Raw genomic sequence first — 12,369 nt, 5'->3', positions numbered from 1 at the left:
CTTTTGTGACTCCTTACGTGGCTAGTAAATTCAATAAAATTCTTGAATGTCTTCTTGAGCCTTTCAGTGTAGCTACTCCTGTCGGTGATTCCGTCTTAGCTGAGAAAGTCTATAGAGATTACACTGTGTCAATTCATCACAGAGATACCTTGGCCAACTTAATTGAGTTGGATATGGTAGATTTCGATATGATACTCGGCATGGACTGGCTTTATATTTGTTATGCCTCTATTGATTGTAGGACTCAAATTGTCAAGTTCAACTTCCTGAATGAAGATGTCATAGAATGGAAGGGTGGTCCTGTCATGCCTAGGGGTAAGTTTATTTCTTATCTTAGGGCCAGGAAGCTAATCTCAAAAGGGTGTATCTATCACATTGTCTAAGTGAAAGACGACAATGTCGAGTCTCCATCTCTCGAGTCGGTCCCGATTGTCAATGAGTTTCCCGAAGTCTTTCCAGAAGACCTGCCCAGAGTCTCTCCTGATAGAGAGATCGACTTTGGGATTGATGTTCTTCCTGATACCCGGCCTATCTCAATCCCTCCCTATAGAATGGCTCCGACTGAGTTAAAGGAGTTGAAGGAGCAGTTGAAGGACTTTTTAGATAAGGAATTCATAAGGCCGAGTGTCTCACCATGGGGTGACCCCATCCTATTTGTACGGAAGAAAGATAGGTCCCTTAGAATGTGTATTGATTATAGGTAGCTGAACAAGGTCACCATAAAGAATAAGTACCCTCTCCCTAGAATAGATGACTTATTCGACCAACTTTAGGGTGCCACTTATTTTTTAAAGATAGACTTGAGATCCGGCTACCATCAGTTGAAGGTAAGGGAGTATGATATTCCGAAGACCGCTTTTTGGACTCGTTATGGCCATTTTGAATTTTTGGTCATGTCCTTTAGGTTGACTAATGCCCCCGCAGCTTTTATGGATCTCATGAACCGAGTATTTAAACTATATATTGATATGTTTGTGATTGTATTTATAGATGATATTTTAGTTTACTCCAAGAATGAGGAGGAGCACGCCCATCATCTTAGAGTCGTCTTGCAAACCTTGAAAGACCAGGTATTATATGCAAAGTTCTCTAAATGTGAATTTTGGCTTGCATCAGTAGCTTTCCTAGACCACATTGTATCTGGAGATGGTATTCAGGTTGACGCTCAGAAGATTGAAGCTGTGAAGAATTGGCCCAGACCCACATCTTCGACGGAGATAAGAAGCTTCTTGGGTCTGGTCGGCTATTATCGAAGGTTTGTGGAGGGGTTATCATCCATATCATCACCATTGACTAAGTTGACCCAAAAGAAGGCTAAGTTCCAATGGTCCGATGCTTGTGAGGAGAGTTTCCAGAAATTAAAGACCAAGCTAACCACTGCTCCTGTTCTAACTTTGCCCGATAGAACAGAGGGTTTTGTGATCTATTGTGATACATCTAGAGTTAGTTTGGGATTTGTGCTGATGCATAGGGGAAAGGTGATAGCCTATTCTTCAAGACAGCTTAAGGATCATGAGAAGAACTACCCAACTCATGACCTTGAGCTGGCAGCTGTGGTGTTCGCCCTTAAAATTTGGCGCCACTACTTATATGGAGTGCATGTTGATGTATTCACAAATCACAAGAGCCTGCAATACGTCTTTAGCCAGTAAGAACTCAACCTGAGGCAAAGAAAATGGCTCGAGCTACTCAAGGACTATGATATGAGCATCCTCTACCATCCAGGTAAAGCTAATATTGTTGCTGATGCTCTTAGCAGGTTGTCTATGGATAGCACTACCCATGTAGAGGAGAGAAGGAGGGAATTGGCAAAGGAGGTACATAGATTAGCTCGATTGGGAGTTCGTCTAGAAGAGAACAATGAAGGCGGAGTTACTGTTCAGGATGGGTCTACATCTTCACTAGTGGCAGAGGTAAAGGAGAAACAAGATCGAGATCCCATCCTTCTCCAATTGAAGGGAGTTGTTCACAAACAAGAGGTAATGGTTTTTACCAAAGGGGGAGATGGTGTGTTGAGGTACCAAAATAGATTGTGTGTGCCTAATGTCGATGATGTTCGAGAGAGGATTATGGCCGAAGAGCATAGTTCTAGATACTCTATTCATCCGGGCTCTACAAAAATGTACCATGACTTAAGGGAAATCTATTGGTAGAGTGGGATGAAGAGATATATTGCAAAATATATCTCCAAGTGCCCGAATTGCCAACAGGTGAAAGTTGAGCATCAACGACCATGTGGTTTGGCTTAAAATATAGAAATTCCAGAATGAAAGTGGGAGATGATCAACATGGACTTTATTACGGGTTTGCCGAGGTCTCGAAAATAACATGATTCGATTTGGGTGATTATAGATAGAATGACGAAATCAGCTCACTTCTTGGCAGTTAAGACTATTGACACCGTAGAAGATTATGCAAAGTTATACATTCAAGAGATCGTCAGATTGCATGGAGTCCTCTTGTCCATCATCTCGAATAGAGGAGCTCAATTCACTTCCCAATTCTGGAGATCTTTTCAGAAGGGACTGGGTTCAAATGGGAACCTTAGTACGGCCTTTCATCCCCAGACGGATGGCCAAGCGGAGCGCACCATTCAGACGTTGGAGGATATGTTGAGATCTTGTGTGCTTGACTTCAAAAGAAATTGGGATGATCACTTACCTCTAATAGAGTTTGCATACAATAATAGCTATCATGCAAGCATTGAAATGGCTCTTTATGAAGCTTTATATGGGAGGAGGTGTAGATCACCCATTGGGTGGTTTGAGGTGGGTGAAGTTGAGTTGATTGGGCCTGATTTTGTTCACCAAGACATGGAGAAGGTGAGAGTTATTCAAGATAGGCTAAAGATAGCCTAAAGCCGCCAAAAGTCTTACACCGACATGAGAAGAAGAGACTTAGAGTTTGAGGTGGATGATTGGGTGTATTTGAAAGTATCACCCATGAAGGGTGTCATGAGGTTTGGAAGGAAGGGAAAGCTCAGTCCTCGATATATTGGTCCTTACCAGATATTGAGGCGGGTTGGGAGTATTGCCTATGAGTTGGAGTTACCCTCAGAGCTGGCCTCTATTCATCCGGTATTCCACGTTTCGATGTTAAAGAAGTGCTTAGGCGATCCCTCATTGGTAGTTCCCATTGATAGTATTGGATTTAAGGACAGCTTATCCTATGAAGAGGTTTCGGTCCAAATTCTTGATCGCTAAATCCGAAAATTGAGGAACAAAGAGATCGCCTCAATTAAAGTCCTGTGGAGAAATCAATTTGTTGAGGAAGCCACATGGAAAGCGAAGAATGACATGAAATCTAAATATCCACATCTATTCGTGCCTACCGACGAGAATATTGAAGGTAATGTCCATTTCCTTGACTTGAATTTGTTTGCGCATAATGAGTTTGATTGGTAATTTGCTTAAGAATTTGATTGATTGAATGACTAAATTCTGATTGTGATTTGTACCCCGAGTCCATTCTTAGTCACTCGTCATTCGAGGATGAATGATCCCAAGGGGGAGATAATGTAACACTCCTCAAAATTTTTCCCTAAGATTCGGACCTTTCTCCTATACGGGTAGGGTCGAAATCAATTATTTTGAAGTATGTGCACGAGTTAAGATGAGTTCCTAAGTAATTAAAGAGTGTTAGAGGTGATGTGGGGTTATAAGGGATCCTTAGAGCCAAGCTAAGTCCAAAAGGATTCGTCTTGGGTAAGTTGTTGAGGGAGTTTGTATAAGGGTCAACTTCTAACGGCTATATCATTTAAAATATGACGATATGGGTGGCCCACTACCTATTAAATTAAAGGTCGTTGATTCTTCTTTCCAACGCCACCAAGAATGTGAATTTTGGAGTTTGGAGTCAAAAGATATGATGATCCTAAGATGAACTAGCATGGCAGGAATTTTAGGCCTGGGTCGCAACTGCTAGGAATCTGGGCTTAGCGCCACAGTGGCGCGACACACCACTATCGCGCTAGGAACATGCCTTAGTAGTTTGGTCCCTGGCGTGGCGCGCCACTATGAGGTGTGCAGGGTTTTTCAAGCCAAATTTCCAGAACCCAGAAAATATGGCCTTGGCGCTGTAAGGGAGCGACACGCCACTATCGCGCTAAGAATGTGCCTCAGTAGTTTGGTCCTTGGCGCAGCGCGCCACTACCAGATGTGCACATTTTTAAGCGTAATCGACCTGGCGCTGCAATGGCGCGATGCGCCACTATCACGCTAGGAGCATTTTAGCCTATTTTTCAGAACATTTGAGAAGGGGCAATTTGGAAATTCATCCCAAATTATATATATATATCATCCTTGAACATTTTGGGAATATATTTTCATCCCCCTCTCTCTCTCTAAAAGCCCTAGAAGTCTCTCTCTCTCTTCTTCTTCTTCTCTATTTCTAACAAGGATTTGTTCCAAGAGCTTCAATATTCAAGTTGCCATTGAAGACCCAACAAAAAGGTTTCTTCAAGAATCTATTCTAAGTTATGTAAGGCTACTCAAAGCATGAGTTGAGTCCACTCATGTTCCCTACTCTTTCTTTGAGGTCAAATGTCCATAGGAATGGAGTTTCTTGATAGGCCTATGTCTCAATGAGTCTTGTCATCCATTAATGTGATTCTTGTTTTGTTGATGTTGTTGAGACAAGGAATTTCTAGGAAGAACCTTCATGTGAGTATGAGTTGATGAAGACGAGTTGTTAAACATGTTTTATTGATATTCTTAACTATCTGGATTATGATAAAGGATGTTATTTTCCTAATAACGTTGCTTATCTTAAATTGTTGATTTAAAGCCTTGAAATTATGTTGAGTATCAAAGATTGATTAAATGGATAGAGGACATATTTGGTTATGTTTACATGTTGCTATAAATGTACATTTAAATTTACTTTGAATAATATGATTGAGATTGACCGGATTGTATGATTGGGAGAGGTCTGATTGTGATAGAGTTGATGAGTTGACAAGGTTGTAATGAGACTTGTCTATATGTTTTGATTGAGTTGATTGGATGGAGTTTTATGAGCATTGAGTCTTGGGATGACTATCGAGCACCGAATTGGGCAAGAGCATAGTCTATGCTCGAACCTAATAACTATATCGCCAAACGTAGGAGGAGATTGAACCGTTAAGGTCGGATGTTTCCCTAAATTTATTGTCCTGACATTATAGGACTTGGTTGAATTGAATCCATGATTGGTTGATTCGTTCATACCCTGGCAAAGTATGAACGGACGCGGCAACAACGTTGGCTTGTTGTACTTTTACTGGCTCATAAGTGATGGTTGTCGGATAACAAAAACTCCCATATAGGTCTTATTAGTACTCTGAGTCGGATTGAGTTGAATGGTATGTGGTTGGTCCTGTCTAAACTATATTCTTGTTTAGACTTAGGACACTTGATTGAGTTGTTATTTTTCTTGAGTTGAGATTCCGAGTTGATTTGGTTCCTTATGATGTTTTTTCATTCGGCCATTTTACATACTCGTACATTCCATGTACTGACGCCATTTGGCCTGCATCATTTCATGATGCAGCGAAAGGTACTAGAGATCATCAACCGACGCTCCGTTGAAGATCTACATACACTCCCAGCTAGTTGGTAAGTCCTCCTAGTTTCCGGAGGATGTTGAGCTTTCTTGTATAGTTTTGTCGTCGTTTCCTTTAATTTGATTGTTGGTAGCCATGGGCTTGTCATTGACACCTTCTAGACTTTGATAGAGGTTTCATAGACTGGAGTGTGGGAAGGTTGGACCGTTATTTTTGAGAAGTCTTAGTATATTTGTTTTGATGAGTTGATAGTGATTGACCCTCGGCCCTTATATTATAAATAGTATGTTATGATTGAACCCTCCTATGAGTGAATGTGATTGAATGGTAGTGTGACTGAATCAGGTGGTCTTCTTGAAGGTCAGAAGTGGCTTTCGAGTGCCGGTCACGTCTAGGGTACCCTCCCGGGGTGTGACAAAATAACCCTATATACCTGCCCAGTCCCGATCCAGGTCTTATATATATATATATATATATATATATATATATATATATATATATATATATATATATGATATTGGTTCGTTGCCTCGAACCAATATCATAAATGAGCGCATCCTCAATGCCTCTAGTCCACTAAAAATAGTTATAATAAAGGTAGTATGACCCCCATTCGAAAATCAATATAAAATAGTTTGGGTTACGACCCATCTTTCTCAAATCAATGTCAAGAACCAATACATGCACCGGAGTCGACTACATCCGTGAGAAATCAATATCCAATGCAATAAATGCTATCACCAGTACCCAAACAACACGCATAATCACATACAATAATGACATCACAAGCACCTTACCCTTTAGATCATAAAAATAGGGCTAACAGATGCAACTGACCTCTAACCAAGGCCTAAAACTCCAATTTACTCTTTTAACTCAATCACAAGGCCCAAAAGGGAGCTCAACCCTAATTGGCTAATAAAGAGGAGGATATGAGGAAACAGGTGCTCAACTAGTCAATCAATACCTCCAGATCCAACTGGGAATACAACCCCCAAGAATACAAACACAGCTAGCCCAACCAAATGACAAAAAGAAAGCATAGAGAATTCTAGGTCTAAATCCATAATTGGGGCCCAATAGTATTCATAAGCCTAATCGGGTGCAACTCACTACTCTAAGGCTCCCAAAATAGGTGCTACCATAGTGAAGGATACTAAGTCTCAGAAATTTCCGCCAACAATGGCTACCTCAACTAAGGATTAACCCAACTCAATTCTATGGAACAAATCCACCAACCACCATACACATCGAACAAGCCACCTAAAATAGGCTAATCAAGTCCAAACTAAGGCATAATCAAAAACCTTACCAAGTAGACTAAAAGTCTCATAAAGGCCACCGAGCCTAAGGATCAAACCGGGACAAAGAACCAAGAAACTAGGCCTAACCCGTCATATACAATCCAAACCACAAGTAATTTATATTATATAATACCTCATAAATCTCAATCAAAAGAAAGTAGACCGTAGCCTACCTCGAAGTCGAACACGCATGCTCCAAGTCCACTTCTAGATAGCTTTTCGCTTTAAAAACAACTCAAATTGCCTCCACACTATCAAAATATTGATCACCTTATCAATACGAATGTTTTGGAACTAAAATCACATTTTTTAAAGATGGACCAATTTTGGAGTTTAAAATGAGAAATATGGGACCCACATTTGGAATTTCAAAATTTGACCCCAAAAGTTGGTCCTATGCAGCACCCCAAGTTCATATAACAATTTTCAACACAAGACGGGGTTGGGAGACGTCAAGAAACGATCATGCAATAAGAATTTTTGAATTTTAAGGAAAACACAAAAAGGGGACAACAACTTTGAACAGTGATTTATCAAAAATGAAGCTTGTTGGACAAAACTAATCATACTATGACATTCCTTATGGAAAAACCCATAATTTGGACTCTTGAATCACAGAAAACGGATTTAAAATGATCAAAAAATAATTTTTCAAAATTCACTATAATTCCATTTCGAAAATGTCAAGAGACAACAGCTAAAGTCATGGATTTACTCACACGATACTTCTAATCAATATTTCGAGCTCACCAATGGGCTTCCCATGAAAATCTCTTGAAGATAGCCTCTTGAATCGCAAAATTTGGACTTGATATGCTCAAGAAATCATGATTTAAAGTTGATAGCATAAGCTGAAAATCGGGTCTGCACCAGATTTGCTGCAACATCATATTTGGCAAAGTCCAAAGTCTCCGATAGGGTGTTCAAGATTCATTCGGAATCCAGTGCATAAAAATGGACTATGCTACCCCATTAAATTCATGTTTCCAGACTCAATGGCACATTCAAAATTTCTATCCGAGGTCATCTCGATAAAAAGTGGGTTCCATACCAATGCATCATTTTTGCTAATTCTACAAGGAGGCTCGAAATGAGATAAAAAGCCTCAAAAACTGAACGAATGGTCATTCTAGACCAAACTCAACATTTTGAAGCTAACTACGCTGACGAAATTTCAATCCAAACATATTTACCAAGAATGTGCCCAAACTCAACCTTAGGCTAAAGCTTATAGGCTAAAATAATGCCTAATGGCTCAAACTTGCACCGAAAGGCTCGGGACTCAAGTCGAGCATGCTACTAGCCTAAAATGGCCATTTTGGAGCTGATGGAACCATCAAAATTCTATTCTAAGGTCTTTTTCCTAAATTTTTGACCAAAGTCAACCATTCAAATTCTAAGAGCTCCAAAACAGGAAAACGAGCATAAAACCCAAACAAATGACCAGGCAAATGAACTGTCAATGTTGATAAGTCATAAATGACTTAAGGTCTCTACAGGAAAGCTCTAAATGCTGAAAATATCAGAAAAGATGAAAATTACCTTGAGGGTCATAAGAACATCCACTGCTAAAAAGAATTTCGTCCTCGAAAGTCAAAAGATAGAAAAGAACCCAAGGGCACAAAAAGATTAGAAGGCTAGGCCGAAAAACTCTGCCAGACCTATAGGTACCTTCTCGGGTCAGGCAATGACAACCCAGAACTCAAGCTAAGAGAAAACTCCTAAATTCACTTTTCTTCCTCATAACTCAATCCAACTTCCAATTCCTCTCTTGATTCTGACTTCCACTCAATAAGAAAAAACTCAAGTGAGCGCAACAAACTAACCCGAAATAAACCAAAATCACAGATACCTCAGAACTAGGCAACCAATAGACAAGAAAAGATGCTAAATAACTCCCAAGTAGAATTCTTTGCTTTATATTCCAAACTCAAGACTCTTTAGTCATCATGAGTATCCTACCCATCCCAAACCACAGTAACAATTCCCAGCACCATCTGAACATTGTCCAAATAAACACTAAGGAAAGGAAAGCACCACTTGAGCATCGAAGAGCGATAAAGACTAAATAAGCAACTTAGCCTAGGGCACAAGCCCAAGGTCCTAACCCAATGGCTCCCAAAATCCATAGCTTTAGTCTGAAATCTATCTTTCAAAATTGAAAAGGCTGCTCCAAGGAACAACCAAATCTATGGGTGGAAAGAAAAGTTGCACTAAGACCAACTCCAATATCACTCTGCTACCAACGGGACGTCTAAAAAACTAAACCATATGAGAATCTAACCCCAAAACAATCGAAACTACTGCCATGAGTCCATGTACCAATCACCGAGTGCAAATTTGAGTAAACCACCATAATCCAATAAAAACTGAGCCGGTAGGTAGCAAACCAGCATATAAACCCTTTTTCAAAAGTGACCACAAATAAAACTGAACCACTGCAAGAAACACCACAATGAACACTGCCAGCCAACCAAAATGACTCAAGCGAACCTCACACCCTGAAAAAGAAATTAGGAGATGATTCCACGAATTACTTTGAACCTATATTGAGGTTGAGCCTTCGAAGAGAAATTCCATTCGCTCGTGGAAGCTAAGGTCTGAATTAGTCAAAGCACACCAAAATAGAGGATTCAAATCAAAAATATAACTCTTTGAACCATCGACACTCCCGCTGTAGTTTGCCGATAGAACTAAGGCACAATACGGAATCACCGAGATTGAAAGAAGTCCTGGTTGTAAGGTAAAACAAGCTTATGACTAAAATTTCCAAAACCTATTGACTAACCACCTAAAAGTTCGATAATCACAAGAGAAAACCAAGGAAATTCTGATAAACGATGACTCATCAATATGAATGCTCTCACTCCACAATCACCCTTTTCCCGCTAATTATTGGTCGGTGACAAGCATAAGGCCATGGATTCCTCTTGGTTCTTAGTCCTTCTTTTTAGACTTAGACATTCTTAGACTCGTTAGTTTATGTTTATTGTTTTCGGGTTGCATCCCCATATTCTAAACTTTAGGTAGAGTTTTAGTACAATGACCTTCAGCCTCTAAGGAGTTTAGTTTCGCAATGTTTTGATAATTTACCTAAGTTTATGGAGACTCAGCTTTTATATATTTAAACTGCTTTCACTTAATTAAATGTGTGATTTTTTGAAATAGTAGAATGATGATGTTTGGTTAGTTGAGCTAGTATTGGTTCTCCCACCGGAGAGTTAGTGTAGGTGCAACTCACGACGGATCAGGATCATGACATTGATGCATCGTTTTACAAATTTTTGTATCGTTTTGCTTTTTAGTGTAGTTTTCTGTGTTGCATTTTTTTAGAATTTGATAGGACTTTATTAATGTTTGAAAAAAATAGGTTTTTTCCTCAATATTTCCTTAAAATTTAACAAACATAAATTGTTAAATACTTAATAGAAACGTAAAATGTTAATTTTAAAAAAATCAATCAAAATTGTTCGATACATATTTAGGGGACTACTTCAATCTATCTTAAAGGATCGTTTTTATCATTTTCTCTTAATAATAGTTCTCCTTATGTTTCAAGGAGAAAATTTTGAAGTACAAAGTCGATTATTTAATTTGAAGTTGTATGATTAGACATCAATTTTTATAATTAAAATATATTATGAGTATATTTGAAGAAGTCACAATTAAAAAAATTATTTAAATCTTCAATAATGACATGTCATATAAAACGAAATAAGATTAAAAAATAGGCATAAGGCCTATAAGGCAAGGATTCATAGGAGGAAAACTAAGGAAGCGTTTGGCCATAGTATTTGACAACTTGATTTTAAATTTGATTTCCTATCACCATTTGTATATAAAATGTGTATAAAATTTCAATTTTACTAAATAAGATAGAAGATTTAGAGAAGTTCACCTTTTGTCCCGAACAATCTTCAAATATTTTCAAAATTTTAGAGATTTTTGTAGTATTCTGAATCTTTGTATCACAACATATAAAAGAATCATTAGCAAAAAATAAATGATTATAGGTCCATCTCTTACTAAGCTTAAGCCTTGTATATCCCCGCATGTAATTGTCACGATCCTGATCCTCCGCGAGTGACATCCACACTAATCCTCCGGTGGAAGAACCATTTATTAACCCAACCACATCAAGATAAAAATTAAGACATGCATTTAGAAGAGTGAAAACAGTTTAAAACAATTAAAAACTGAATTTAAAATACATACTACAAAAATAAATTTTCTAGAACCTGAAAGTCATTATACCAAAATTCTATCTAAGTTTAGAAATAAAGAAATGCAATCCCAATAACAAAACAATAACTAAATGTCTGTGTCCGAAAAGATGGACAAGGAGCTAAGAGGAATCCATAACAGATTGAACTGTTATACACCAAAAAAAAATTTTAGCTAAGACTCGAGCCATTCCTCTTATGTGTATAGGCCCCTAGCCCGATGACTTCTAATTGTATATATATTTTAGGATCAATTTTTAAGTATTCAAGGTGTATTAGAGGTGAATTAGGGTCATAAGGAACCTCTGGTACTAAGTCGAGTTCAAAGATCCTTTACCAATTGAGTTTTTGTATAAGATCATATGCGAGTCAACTTCAAATGACCATATCTCTCAGAATATTAAGAGTTATGTAGATCATGACCTATCAAATTAAATATATGCGTGTCCTCTTTCCAAATCCAACAAGCTTTCCTCATTTGGAGTTTAGAGTATAAAGTTATAGTCATTTTACTGAAGCATATTTGGACAGGACAATTAGGCGAGCTCACTAGCTAATTTGGCGACTCGCTGAATAGTTCTGCGAGACCCCGACTTAGCTCACCAAATGCACCTGAAAAACTTTACAAACTATGATTTTAGGCAATCTAAAGCACTCTTTTGGCGACTCACTGAATAGATCGACGAGCAGACCTCTAGCTCGCCGATTTGGACGAAACTCATTAAAAGGTCATTTTTTTATTTTTTATGGTTTTCTTATATTTAGAAGGGTATTCTTGAGATTTTATCCTCAATTAACTTCCCTAAGTCTATATTATAGTCTTATAACCTCTCCATTCATTCCAAACCCTCATACAAATCAAATCCACAAGTTCTAAGTTGTTTCAAGAAAAAGAAAGCTAGGGTTCCAAGAGCATTCGTCGAGTTATTCAAGAATATAATTCTTCCAGGTATGTAAGGCTAACCATAATGTGGATTGAGTTCTTCCACATGCCCTACATCTTCACTGATTCGAGTTGAGTTGAGTTTCGAGGTTCCATGAATTGAGTTCCTGAGTTCATTCATAATTCCTATTGAGTTAGTATATAAATTCCATTGTGTTCTTGTATATGTTATAATATTCCTTGATGAGTTTCTTGAGTTGAGTCTTGTGGAAGAGCATGAATTCGTGTTTGCACTCACATGAACCCTAATTGAGATTTTATTTTATTTAATGCATTGATGGAGTCTTAAAGAATGATTTGTGAACGTTTTGCATGAATTAATTTATGCATTATTTTGAGTTTAAAGAATGAATATTT

The sequence above is a fragment of the Solanum dulcamara genome, chromosome 9 (assembly GCF_947179165.1).
Source record: "Solanum dulcamara chromosome 9, daSolDulc1.2, whole genome shotgun sequence".
Lineage (NCBI taxonomy): Eukaryota > Viridiplantae > Streptophyta > Magnoliopsida > Solanales > Solanaceae > Solanum > Solanum dulcamara.
The sequence above is the reverse complement of the archived record's forward strand: the minus strand, read 5'-3'. Positions refer to the sequence as shown.